Genomic DNA, 11192 nt, shown 5'->3' with positions numbered 1-11192 from the left:
GTGTTCTAGGAAGGCGACAGATGTGTAACGCACATGTTTTAATCAGTGTTGTGGTTGTCGTACCCTAATTGCTATGGATCTGGGTTGCTTACCAGGTAAAAGGATGTAGGTACGTTTTCAGGTTACTCCAGAGGGATCCAGATCCAGTAAATTGTCAACTGCAAGTCGCTCTGGACAAACAACAATAAGAAAAGACGTGTATTTACAAAGTGCACTGTATTTTGTTGTGGAAAGTACTAATATAGATTAGAGAAAACAATATTGTGAATTATTGTAGTAGGCCACAAACAAACAGAATAATAAAAAATAAAAACATTTTACCATGGTAACCATTTTTTAACCAATATACCATATAGTTTCTACAGTTAAACAGTGTTGTTACAGTAAATAAATACATATATTAGATGACATGGGCGTATTTCCATGCATGATCTTGCACCGATTATACTTGATAAGCCGTCAATGCCTGTTTACATGCACACCAATATGCTGATAACTCCCAAAAATCAGCTTATTTAAAATTTCTGATAAAGCAAGAAAACCGCATTTCCATGAGATTTGAAATAATCGAGTTATTCTCCGATCATTTCAAATCTCAATGTAAACGCCGTTTTATTGCTTTGTTGGGTTTTTTAAATAAGCTGATGATTGGAAACGGGCATAATGTGTGCAGTCGTGTAAACGCCTTAAATGGCTTTCCTTTATAAGGGTAATGTTATAAATGGTTAAAGCGTAAATCGATGGACAAAGGTAGATTTTTGCCCATTATCCTGTTTCCATGTTGCTTTTCAACACCTTTACCGCCATTCTTACCAGCTAAAGCCCAAAGTATATCTCTGTTTTTACGTGTACGCTAGCGTATGCAAAAGGGAGCGTGACGTAAAGTTCATCATCAGCAGAGTACACGAGCATTGTGCGCGTGCAGCCCCCTTTTTTAACCGCACGTCCTCTGTCTGCTACGGAGCCTCTTAAAGGGAAGGGCGGGAATTTTTTTCTGAAATTATTTTGCATTCCATCACAATAGTTTTGCATTCCCTCGCAATAAGTTTTTGCATTTCCTCACAATAAATTTTGCATTCCATAGCAATACGTTTTGCGTTCCGTCGCAATAAGCTTTTTGTTCCCTCACAATAAGTTTTGCGTTCCCTTTTCAATAGTTTTGCATTCCAACACAATAAGCTTTTGCGTTTCCTCGCAATAAGTTTTGCGTTCCCTTTGCAACAGTTTTTCATTTCTTCACAATAAGTTTTGCGTTCCCTTTGCAATAGCTTTGCGTTCCGTCACAATACGTTTTGCGTTCCGTCACAATACGTTTTGCATTCCCTTTGCAATAGTTTTGCGTTCCCTTTGCAACAGTTTTTCGTTTCTTCACAATACGTTTTGCATTCCCTTTGCAATAGTTTTGCGTTCCCTTTGCAATAGTTTTGCGTTCCGTCACAATACGTTTTACGTTCCCTTTGCAATAGTTTTGCGTTCCGTCACAATACGTTTTACGTTCCCTTTGCTGTAGTTTTGTGTTCCGTCACAATACGTTTTGCGTTCCCTTTGCAATAGTTTTGCGTTCCGTCACAATACGTTTTGCATTCCCTTTGCAATAGTTTTGCGTTCCGTCACAATACGTTTTGCGTTCCCTTTGCAATAGTTTTGCGTTCCTTCACAATACGTTTTGCGTTCCCTTTGCAATAGTTTTGCGTTCCGTCACAATACGTTTTGCATTCCCTTTGCTGTAGTTTTGCGTTCCGTCACAATACGTTTTGCGTTCCCTTTGCAATAGTTTTGCATTCCGTCACAATACGTTTTGCGTTCCGTCGCAATACGTTTTACATTCCCTTTGCAATAGCTTTGCGTTCCGTCACAATACGTTTCGCGTTCCGTCACAATACGTTTTGCATTCCCTTTGCAATAGTTTTGAGTTCCGTTTGCAACAGTTTTTCGTTTCTTCACAATACGTTTTGCGTTCCCTTTGCAATAGTTTTGCGTTCCGTCACAATATGTTTTGCGTTCCCTTTGCAATAGTTTTGCGTTCCGTCACAATACGTTTTACGTTCCCTTTGCAATAGTTTTGTGTTCTGTCACAATATGTTTTGCGTTCCTTCACAATACGTTTTGCGTTCCCTTTGCAATAGTTTTGCGTTCTGTCACAATACGTTTTACGTTCCCTTTGCTGTAGTTTTGCGTTCCGTCACAATACGTTTTGCGTTCCCTTTGCAATAGTTTTGCATTCCGTCACAATACGTTTTGCGTTCCGTCGCAATACGTTTTACATTCCCTTTGCAATAGCTTTGCGTTCCGTCACAATATGTTTTGCGTTCCGTCACAATACGTTTTGCATTCCCTTTGCAATAGTTTTGCGTTCCGTTTGCAACAGTTTTTCGTTTCTTCACAATACGTTTTGCGTTCCCTTTGCAATAGTTTTGCGTTCCGTCACAATACGTTTTGCGTTCCCTTTGCAATAGTTTTGCGTTCCGTCACAATACGATTTATGTTCCCTTTGCAATAGTTTTGCGTTCTGTCACAATACGATTTACGTTCCCTTTGCAATAGTTTTGCGTTCTGTCACAATATGTTTTGTGTTCTTCACAATACGTTTTGCGTTCCCTTTGCAATAGTTTTGCGCTCCGTCACAATACGTTTTGCGTTCCGTCACAATACGTTTTGCATTCCCTTTGCAATAGTTTTGTGTTCCGTCACAATATGTTTTACGTTCCCTTTGCTGTAGTTTTGCGTTCCGTCACAATACGTTTTGCGTTCCCTTTGCAATAGTTTTGCGTTCCGTCACAATACATTTTGCGTTCCCTTTGCAGTAGTTTTGCGTTCCGTCACAATACGTTTTGCGTTCCCTTTGCAATAGTTTTGCGTTCCGTCACAATACGTTTTGCGTTCCGTCACAATAAGTTTTGCATTCCCTTTGCAATAGTTTTGCGTTCCCTTTGCAATAGTTTTTCATTTCTTCACAATAAGTTTTGCGTTCCCTTTGCAATAGCTTTGCGTTCCGTCACAATACGTTTTGCGTTCCGTCACAATACGTTTTGCATTCCCTTTGCAATAGTTTTGCGTTCCATCACAATACGTTTTGCGTTCCGTCACAATACGTTTTGCATTCCCTTTGCAATAGTTTTGCGTTCCCTTTGCAACAGTTTTTCGTTTCTTCACAATACGTTTTGCGTTCCCTTTGCAATAGTTTTGCGTTCCCTTTGCAATAGTTTTGCGTTCCGTCACAATACGTTTTGCATTCCCTTTGCAATAGTTTTGCGTTCCGTCACAATACGTTTTGCATTCCCTTTGCAATAGTTTTGCGTTCCCTTTGCAACAGTTTTTCGTTTCTTCACAATACGTTTTGCGTTCCCTTTGCAATAGTTTTGCATTCCGTCACAATACGTTTTGTGTTCCGTCACAATACGTTTTGCATTCCCTTTGCAATAGTTTTGCGTTCCGTCACAATACGTTTTATGTTCCCTTTGCTGTAGTTTTGCGTTCCGTCACAATACGTTTTGCGTTCCCTTTGCAATAGTTTTGCGTTCCGTCACAATACGTTTTGCATTCCCTTTGCAATAGTTTTGCGTTCCGTCACAATACGTTTTGCATTCCCTTTGCAATAGTTTTGCGTTCCGTCACAATACGTTTTACGTTCCCTTTGCTGTAGTTTTACGTTCCGTCACAATACGTTTTGCGTTCCCTTTGCAATAGTTTTGCGTTCCGTCACAATACGTTTTGCGTTCCGTCGCAATACGTTTTACATTCCCTTTGCAATAGTTTTGCGTTCCGTCACAATATGTTTTGCATTCCGTCACAATACGTTTTGCATTCCCTTTGCAATAGTTTTGCGTTCCGTTTGCAACAGTTTTTCGTTTCTTCACAATACGTTTTGCGTTCCCTTTGCAATAGTTTTGCGTTCCGTCACAATACGTTTTGCGTTCCCTTTGCAATAGTTTTGCGTTCCGTCACAATACGATTTACGTTCCCTTTGCAATAGTTTTGCGTTCTGTCACAATACGATTTACGTTCCCTTTGCAATAGTTTTGCGTTCTGTCACAATATGTTTTGTGTTCCTTCACAATACGTTTTGCGTTCCCTTTGCAATAGTTTTGCGCTCCGTCACAATACGTTTTGCGTTCCGTCACAATACGTTTTGCATTCCCTTTGCAATAGTTTTGTGTTCCGTCACAATATGTTTTGCGTTCTGTCACAATAAATTTACCACAGTACTGCTACAGTAACCATATTTTAACCATGATATTCGTAGTGAAACCATAGTGATAATACAGGAAAACGCAAACTATGGTAATAAAAATAATAATTTTGTGGGTATCATGGTTTTACCATGCAAATACCATAGTTTAACTATGGTTTTACTACAGTAATATTGTGGCAACACTAATGCACTATGAACTAATATAAACTAACAATGTTATTTTTATTAACTAACATTAACAAAGATGAATAAATGCTATAAAATATATTTTGTTCATTGTTAGCTAATTGATACCTAATGCATTTACTAATGTTAACAAATGTAACCTTATATTAAAGTGCTACCAATATTGTTTTTTCTACAGTAATATTGTAGTAGCCATGACTGCTTTAGGCTAACATTTTATTATTATTTGAGTAAAACCATGGTAAATTTATTGCGAGGGAATGCAAACTATTTCCTGCCCTGTCCTCCAAGGGGCTCTGTAGTCTGCGCATGTGCCTGGAATTGTTTGCAGTAATTAGTGAGTCCACAAGATGGCAACACTCACATTTAAGCTGTTGCTTTCATGAAGGAGTGCAAAAAAATTATGTAAACGTCGGTGAACAACAGGAATAATCCTGTTAATAATCCAGTGATTTCAACTCTTTTTCTTGTGTCGTCAGGTCTGATTCAGGTCAGTGTATTGGTGTCCATGTAAACACATTCAGTGGTGGCTGATGTTACCACAGTTTAGTAAAGTAACAACTGTAGTAACTGGTGTATTGATGGAAACTGTGGTTACACTTTTGTAAGGGGCTGTATAATTAAATTAACATAATACAGAAATTACATATTTAATAATAATAATAATATTAATACATTAGTCTAAGTGGTGAAAGTATGTGTAAACTGGTCTCTGGCAGTTTCTAGTCTAGAATCTTGTCTAGTCTGACATCTGTTGGTAATAACAGGTAGTGCACACTGATAGTAGGTAGACAGAACAGTCATAATCCACATCCGGATTATGGCTATTAGTAATTCATGAACTTCCACCTCTGCATCACAGATGTCATGAATACTTCAGATCATAACAGAGAAAAACATTGTGACTGAACACAAAAGCTCTTAAAACACACAACCCCAGACATCAGATTATGGAAAATGCACTTAAAGAAACAGTGCATTCAGCTGTGTGATCTGACTGTATAATGGTTCAAAGTATATCATAAATCACATGATCAAATCATTTAGTATTACTTATCAGACATTTTAAGAGCACAATGTATTTGCATATTGCATGTATGTTCTGTATCTTTGTTGGTCTTGAACGTTGCACATATCCTGTATTTATATCAGTCAGCTCCCTCATCATGTATATTGCATAGCTGCACCAACAACAGTTTCCACTGTCATGTGGCAATATTCTGTTCTATACTATTATAAATTAAACATCTCATCACAGTATTTTACAACCCTTCAAATATGTCGTTTCACCTCAGATAAAGGAGCTGTTTCAGGTAAATTATTGAAGCTTCTGTTGAATTATAAAATGAAGAATAAAACATGCTGCTGCAGGGAGGTGCAGATTCAAACCGAAGAGTTTAAAATTAAATTACATGAGTTTAGTATTGAGAACTGTGTGCAGAAAATATACAATTTCACTAAATATTAAAGGTGCTGTAAGTGATTTTTTTTTTTTTTCATGGAAATGTATGCAAAAATGTTCCTAATCTCAATCTCTGAAAGATATGACTGAGATAAATGTTGTGAGATATCTCACCGGTCTCTATGACAGCTCTAGACTCTGTAAACATCAAACAAATATGTGTCCGCGGACAATGGCACTTTCAACCTGTCAATCATTTTGCACGTTCTCATAGTATTGTGGTTGCAGCGAATTATTGAGGCTTAATGCCATTTTTATGCCATGTTTTTCATAACAGTTGTCAATTGAGGGCGCTATTTTGCTGCTGATGTTTCTGCTCAATAATGGTCTCAATAAAACTCATTTGGTATCTTTGGAGTGCGGCGTTTTGGAAAAAGGGGGCGTGGCTAATTCAATAAAACTCATTTGGTATCTTTGGAGTGAGGCGTTTTGGAAAAAGGGGGCGTGGCTAATTCAATAAAACTCATTTGGTATCTTTGGAGTGAGGCGTTTTGGAAAAAGGGGGCGTGGCTAATTCAGTAAAACTCATTTGGTATCTTTGGAGTGAGGCGTTTTGGAAAAAGGGGGCGTGGCTAATTCAATAAAACTCATTTGGTATCTTTGGAGTGAGGCGTTTTGGAAAAAGGGGGCGTGGCTAATTCAATAAAACTCATTTGGTATCTTTGGAGTGCTGCGTTTTGGAAAAAGGGGGCGTGGCTAATTCAATAAAACTCATTTGGTATTTTTGGAGTGAGGCGTTTTGGAAAAAGGGGACGTGGCTATTTCAATAAAACTCATTTGGTATCTTTGGAGTGCTGCGTTTTGGAAAAAGGGGGCGTGGCTAATTCAATAAAACTCATTTGGTATCTTTGGAGTGAGGCGTTTTGGAAAAAGGGGGCGTGGCTAATTCAATAAAACTCATTTGGTATTTTTGGAGTGAGGCGTTTTGGAAAAAGGGGGCGTGGCTAACTCAATAAAACTCATTTGGTATCTTTGGAGTGAGGCGTTTTGGAAAAAGGGGGCGTGGCTAATTCAATAAAACTCATTTGGTATCTTTGGAGTGAGGCGTTTTGGAAAAAGGGGACATGGCTATTTCAATAAAACTCATTTGGTATCTTTGGAGTGAGGCGTTTTGGAAAAAGGGGGCGTGGCTAATTCAATAAAACTCATTTGGTATCTTTGGAGTGAGGCGTTTTGGAAAAAGGGGGCGTGGCTAATTCAATAAAACTCATTTGGTATCTTTGGAGTGAGGCGTTTTGGAAAAAGGGGGCGTGGCTAATTCAATAAAACTCATTTGGTATCTTTGGAGTGAGGCGTTTTGGAAAAAGGGGGCGTGGCTAATTCAGTAAAACTCATTTGGTATCTTTGGAGTGAGGCGTTTTGGAAAAAGGGGGCGTGGCTAATTCAATAAAACTCATTTGGTATCTTTGGAGTGCTGCGTTTTGGAAAAAGGGGGCGTGGCTAATTCAATAAAACTCATTTGGTATCTTTGGAGTGAGGCGTTTTGGAAAAAGGGGACATGGCTATTTCAATAAAACTCATTTGGTATCTTTGGAGTGCTGCGTTTTGGAAAAAGGGGGCGTGGCTAATTCAATAAAACTCATTTGGTATCTTTGGAGTGAGGCGTTTTGGAAAAAGGGGGCGTGGCTAATTCAATAAAACTCATTTGGTATTTTTGGAGTGAGGCGTTTTGGAAAAAGGGGGCGTGGCTAACTCAATAAAACTCATTTGGTATCTTTGGAGTGAGGCGTTTTGGAAAAAGGGGGCATGGCTAATTCAATAAAACTCATTTGGTATCTTTGGAGTGAGGCGTTTTGGAAAAAGGGGACATGGCTATTTCAATAAAACTCATTTGGTATCTTTGGAGTGAGGCGTTTTGGAAAAAGGGGGCGTGGCTAATTCAATAAAACTCATTTGGTATCTTTGGAGTGAGGCGTTTTGGAAAAAGGGGGCGTGGCTAATTCAATAAAACTCATTTGGTATCTTTGGAGTGAGGCGTTTTGGAAAAAGGGGGCGTGGCTAATTCAATAAAACTCATTTGGTATCTTTGGAGTGAGGCGTTTTGGAAAAAGGGGGCGTGGCTAATTCAGTAAAACTCATTTGGTATCTTTGGAGTGAGGCGTTTTGGAAAAAGGGGGCGTGGCTAATTCAATAAAACTCATTTGGTATCTTTGGAGTGAGGCGTTTTGGAAAAAGGGGGCGTGGCTAATTCAATAAAACTCATTTGGTATCTTTGGAGTGCTGCGTTTTGGAAAAAGGGGGCGTGGCTAATTCAATAAAACTCATTTGGTATCTTTGGAGTGAGGCGTTTTGGAAAAAGGGGACGTGGCTATTTCAATAAAACTCATTTGGTATCTTTGGAGTGCTGCGTTTTGGAAAAAGGGGGCGTGGCTAATTCAATAAAACTCATTTGGTATCTTTGGAGTGAGGCGTTTTGGAAAAAGGGGGCGTGGCTAATTCAATAAAACTTGGTATTTTTGGAGTGAGGCGTTTTGGAAAAAGGGGGCGTGGCTAACTCAATAAAACTCATTTGGTATCTTTGGAGTGAGGCGTTTTGGAAAAAGGGGGCATGGCTAATTCAATAAAACTCATTTGGTATCTTTGGAGTGAGGCGTTTTGGAAAAAGGGGACATGGCTATTTCAATAAAACTCATTTGGTATCTTTGGAGTGAGGCGTTTTGGAAAAAGGGGGCGTGGCTAATTCAATAAAACTCATTTGGTATCTTTGGAGTGAGGCGTTTTGGAAAAAGGGGGCGTGGCTAATTCAATAAAACTCATTTGGTATCTTTGGAGTGCTGCGTTTTGGAAAAAGGGGGCGTGGCTAATTCAATAAAACTCATTTGGTATCTTTGGAGTGAGGCGTTTTGGAAAAAGGGGACGTGGCTATTTCAATAAAACTCATTTGGTATCTTTGGAGTGCTGCGTTTTGGAAAAAGGGGGCGTGGCTAATTCAATAAAACTCATTTGGTATCTTTGGAGTGAGGCGTTTTGGAAAAAGGGGCGTGGCTAATTCAATAAAACTCATTTGGTATTTTTGGAGTGAGGCGTTTTGGAAAAAGGGGGCGTGGCTAACTCAATAAAACTCATTTGGTATCTTTGGAGTGAGGCGTTTTGGAAAAAGGGGGCATGGCTAATTCAATAAAACTCATTTGGTATCTTTGGAGTGAGGCGTTTTGGAAAAAGGGGACATGGCTATTTCAATAAAACTCATTTGGTATCTTTGGAGTGAGGCGTTTTGGAAAAAGGGGGCGTGGCTAATTCAATAAAACTCATTTGGTATCTTTGGAGTGAGGCGTTTTGGAAAAAGGGGGCGTGGCTAATTCAATAAAACTCATTTGGTATCTTTGGAGTGAGGCGTTTTGGAAAAAGGGGGCGTGGCTAATTCAATAAAACTCATTTGGTCTCTTTGGAGTGAGGCGTTTTGGGAAAAGGGGGCGTGGCTATTTCAATAAAACTCATTTGGTATCTTTGGAGTGCGGCGTTTTGGAAAAAGGGGGCGTGGCTAATTCAATAAAACTCATTTGGTATCTTTGGAGTGAGGCGTTTTGGAAAAAGGGGGCGTGGCTAATTCAATAAAACTCATTTGGTATTTTTGGAGTGAGGCGTTTTGGAAAAAGGGGGCGTGGCTAATTCAATCAAACTCATTTGGTCTCTGGAGTGAGGCGTTTTGGGAAAAGGGGGCGTGGCTAATTCAATAAAACTCATTTGGTATCTTTGGAGTGACGCGTTTTGGGAAAAGGGGGCGTGGCTAATTCAACAGCTCAGCTTGTGGAAATTCTAAAACGGCTAAAATCGCTTACAGCAATTTTGAGGTTGAATCCTTGAATTCTTCCTCTCCAACCAAACTCACTCGCCGTGATAACTGTGATTTCCAGTGGGTGAGCCCGAGCTCCTTATTAGGGGCGGGCTGCCTGTTATAATTTTAATACAGCCACCTGTGTAGGCCGCTGTCCAATTTACTACCACTAGAAGTCACAAGCACTTTCAATAGAATACCTTACATCTGGTTATGAATGGGTTAATTATTCTGTGTATGATATGACTCATATAGATCCTAAGATTAAGATTAACTTTCCATCTGTTTTTCACCATGTGCGGTTATTCATTTTCATACACACTTGAAGACCTCAGGCTATCGATCTCATGAACAGTTAAACTGCCCCATTGAGCAATAATTATGTGCAATACACAGTTTAGTCTATTTATATTTATATTTATCCAACACATCCAACCTCTTCTGCCATTACATTCCTCTGAGAAAAAAACAAAAAAACATTTGCAATGTACATAACAGGTAACAGATTTGTATTAGATTGCACTATGTATGTGTATGTGTGTATGTATGTATGTGTGTGTCTGTGTGTGTATGTACGTATGTGTATAACTATTTTTTATTATTATCTATGTCTTGCTGCTGTTTTTGTATGGTTGTACACTGGAAGCTCCTGTCACCGAGACAAATTCCTTGTATGTGTAAGCATACTTGGCAATTAAGCTGATTGTGATTCCGAAATACACTGCGTGCACAATTATTAGGCAAGTGAGTATTCTGATCTTATCATTATTTCCATGCACATTTTCAAACTCCAAACCATATAAACTTGAATGCTTATTGGATTGAATCATTTTCAGGTGATATATATTTGTGTAATGAGGGACGGTGTGGTGAAAGTGACTAACACCTTATATTAATGTGTGCATAATTATTAGGGAGCTTCATTACCTCAGGTAAAATGTGCCAAAAAAGAGATTTAACTGAACAGTAAAAAATGGTAAAATGATGCAACATCGGATAGCTAAACTATTGATGCATAACCACCGGACAATCAAACGTTTTGTTGCAAACAGTCAACTGGGGCACAAAAAACGCATGGAGAAGAAAATGTGCAAATTAACTGCTTGAGAAGAATTAAACGTGAAGCTATCAGGAACCCATTATCCTCCAGTGCCACCATATTCCAGAACCGCAACCTACCTGGAGTGTCCAGAAGTACAAGGTGTCAAGTGCTCAGAGACATGGCCAAGGTCAAGAAGACTGAAACACGACCACCACTGAATATATTCACAAGTTGAAGTGTCAAGATTGGGCAAAGAAATACCTGAAGACATGAAGGTTTTATGGACAGATGAAATGAGAGTGACTCTTGATGGACCAGATGGATGGGCCCGTGGCTGGATCAGTAATGGACACAGGGCACCACTTCGAATCAGGTGCCAGCAAGGTGGAGGAGGGGTACTGGTATGGGCTGCTATCATTAAGGATGAGGTAGTTGGATCATTTCGAGTTGAAGATGGACTGAAACTCAACTCTCAAACCTACTGCCAGTTTCTGGAAAGTACTTTCTTCAAGCAGTGGTACAGGAAGTAGTCCTC

The sequence above is a fragment of the Myxocyprinus asiaticus genome, chromosome 29, assembly GCF_019703515.2.
Source record: "Myxocyprinus asiaticus isolate MX2 ecotype Aquarium Trade chromosome 29, UBuf_Myxa_2, whole genome shotgun sequence".
NCBI lineage: Eukaryota > Metazoa > Chordata > Actinopteri > Cypriniformes > Catostomidae > Myxocyprinus > Myxocyprinus asiaticus.
The sequence above is the reverse complement of the archived record's forward strand: the minus strand, read 5'-3'. Positions refer to the sequence as shown.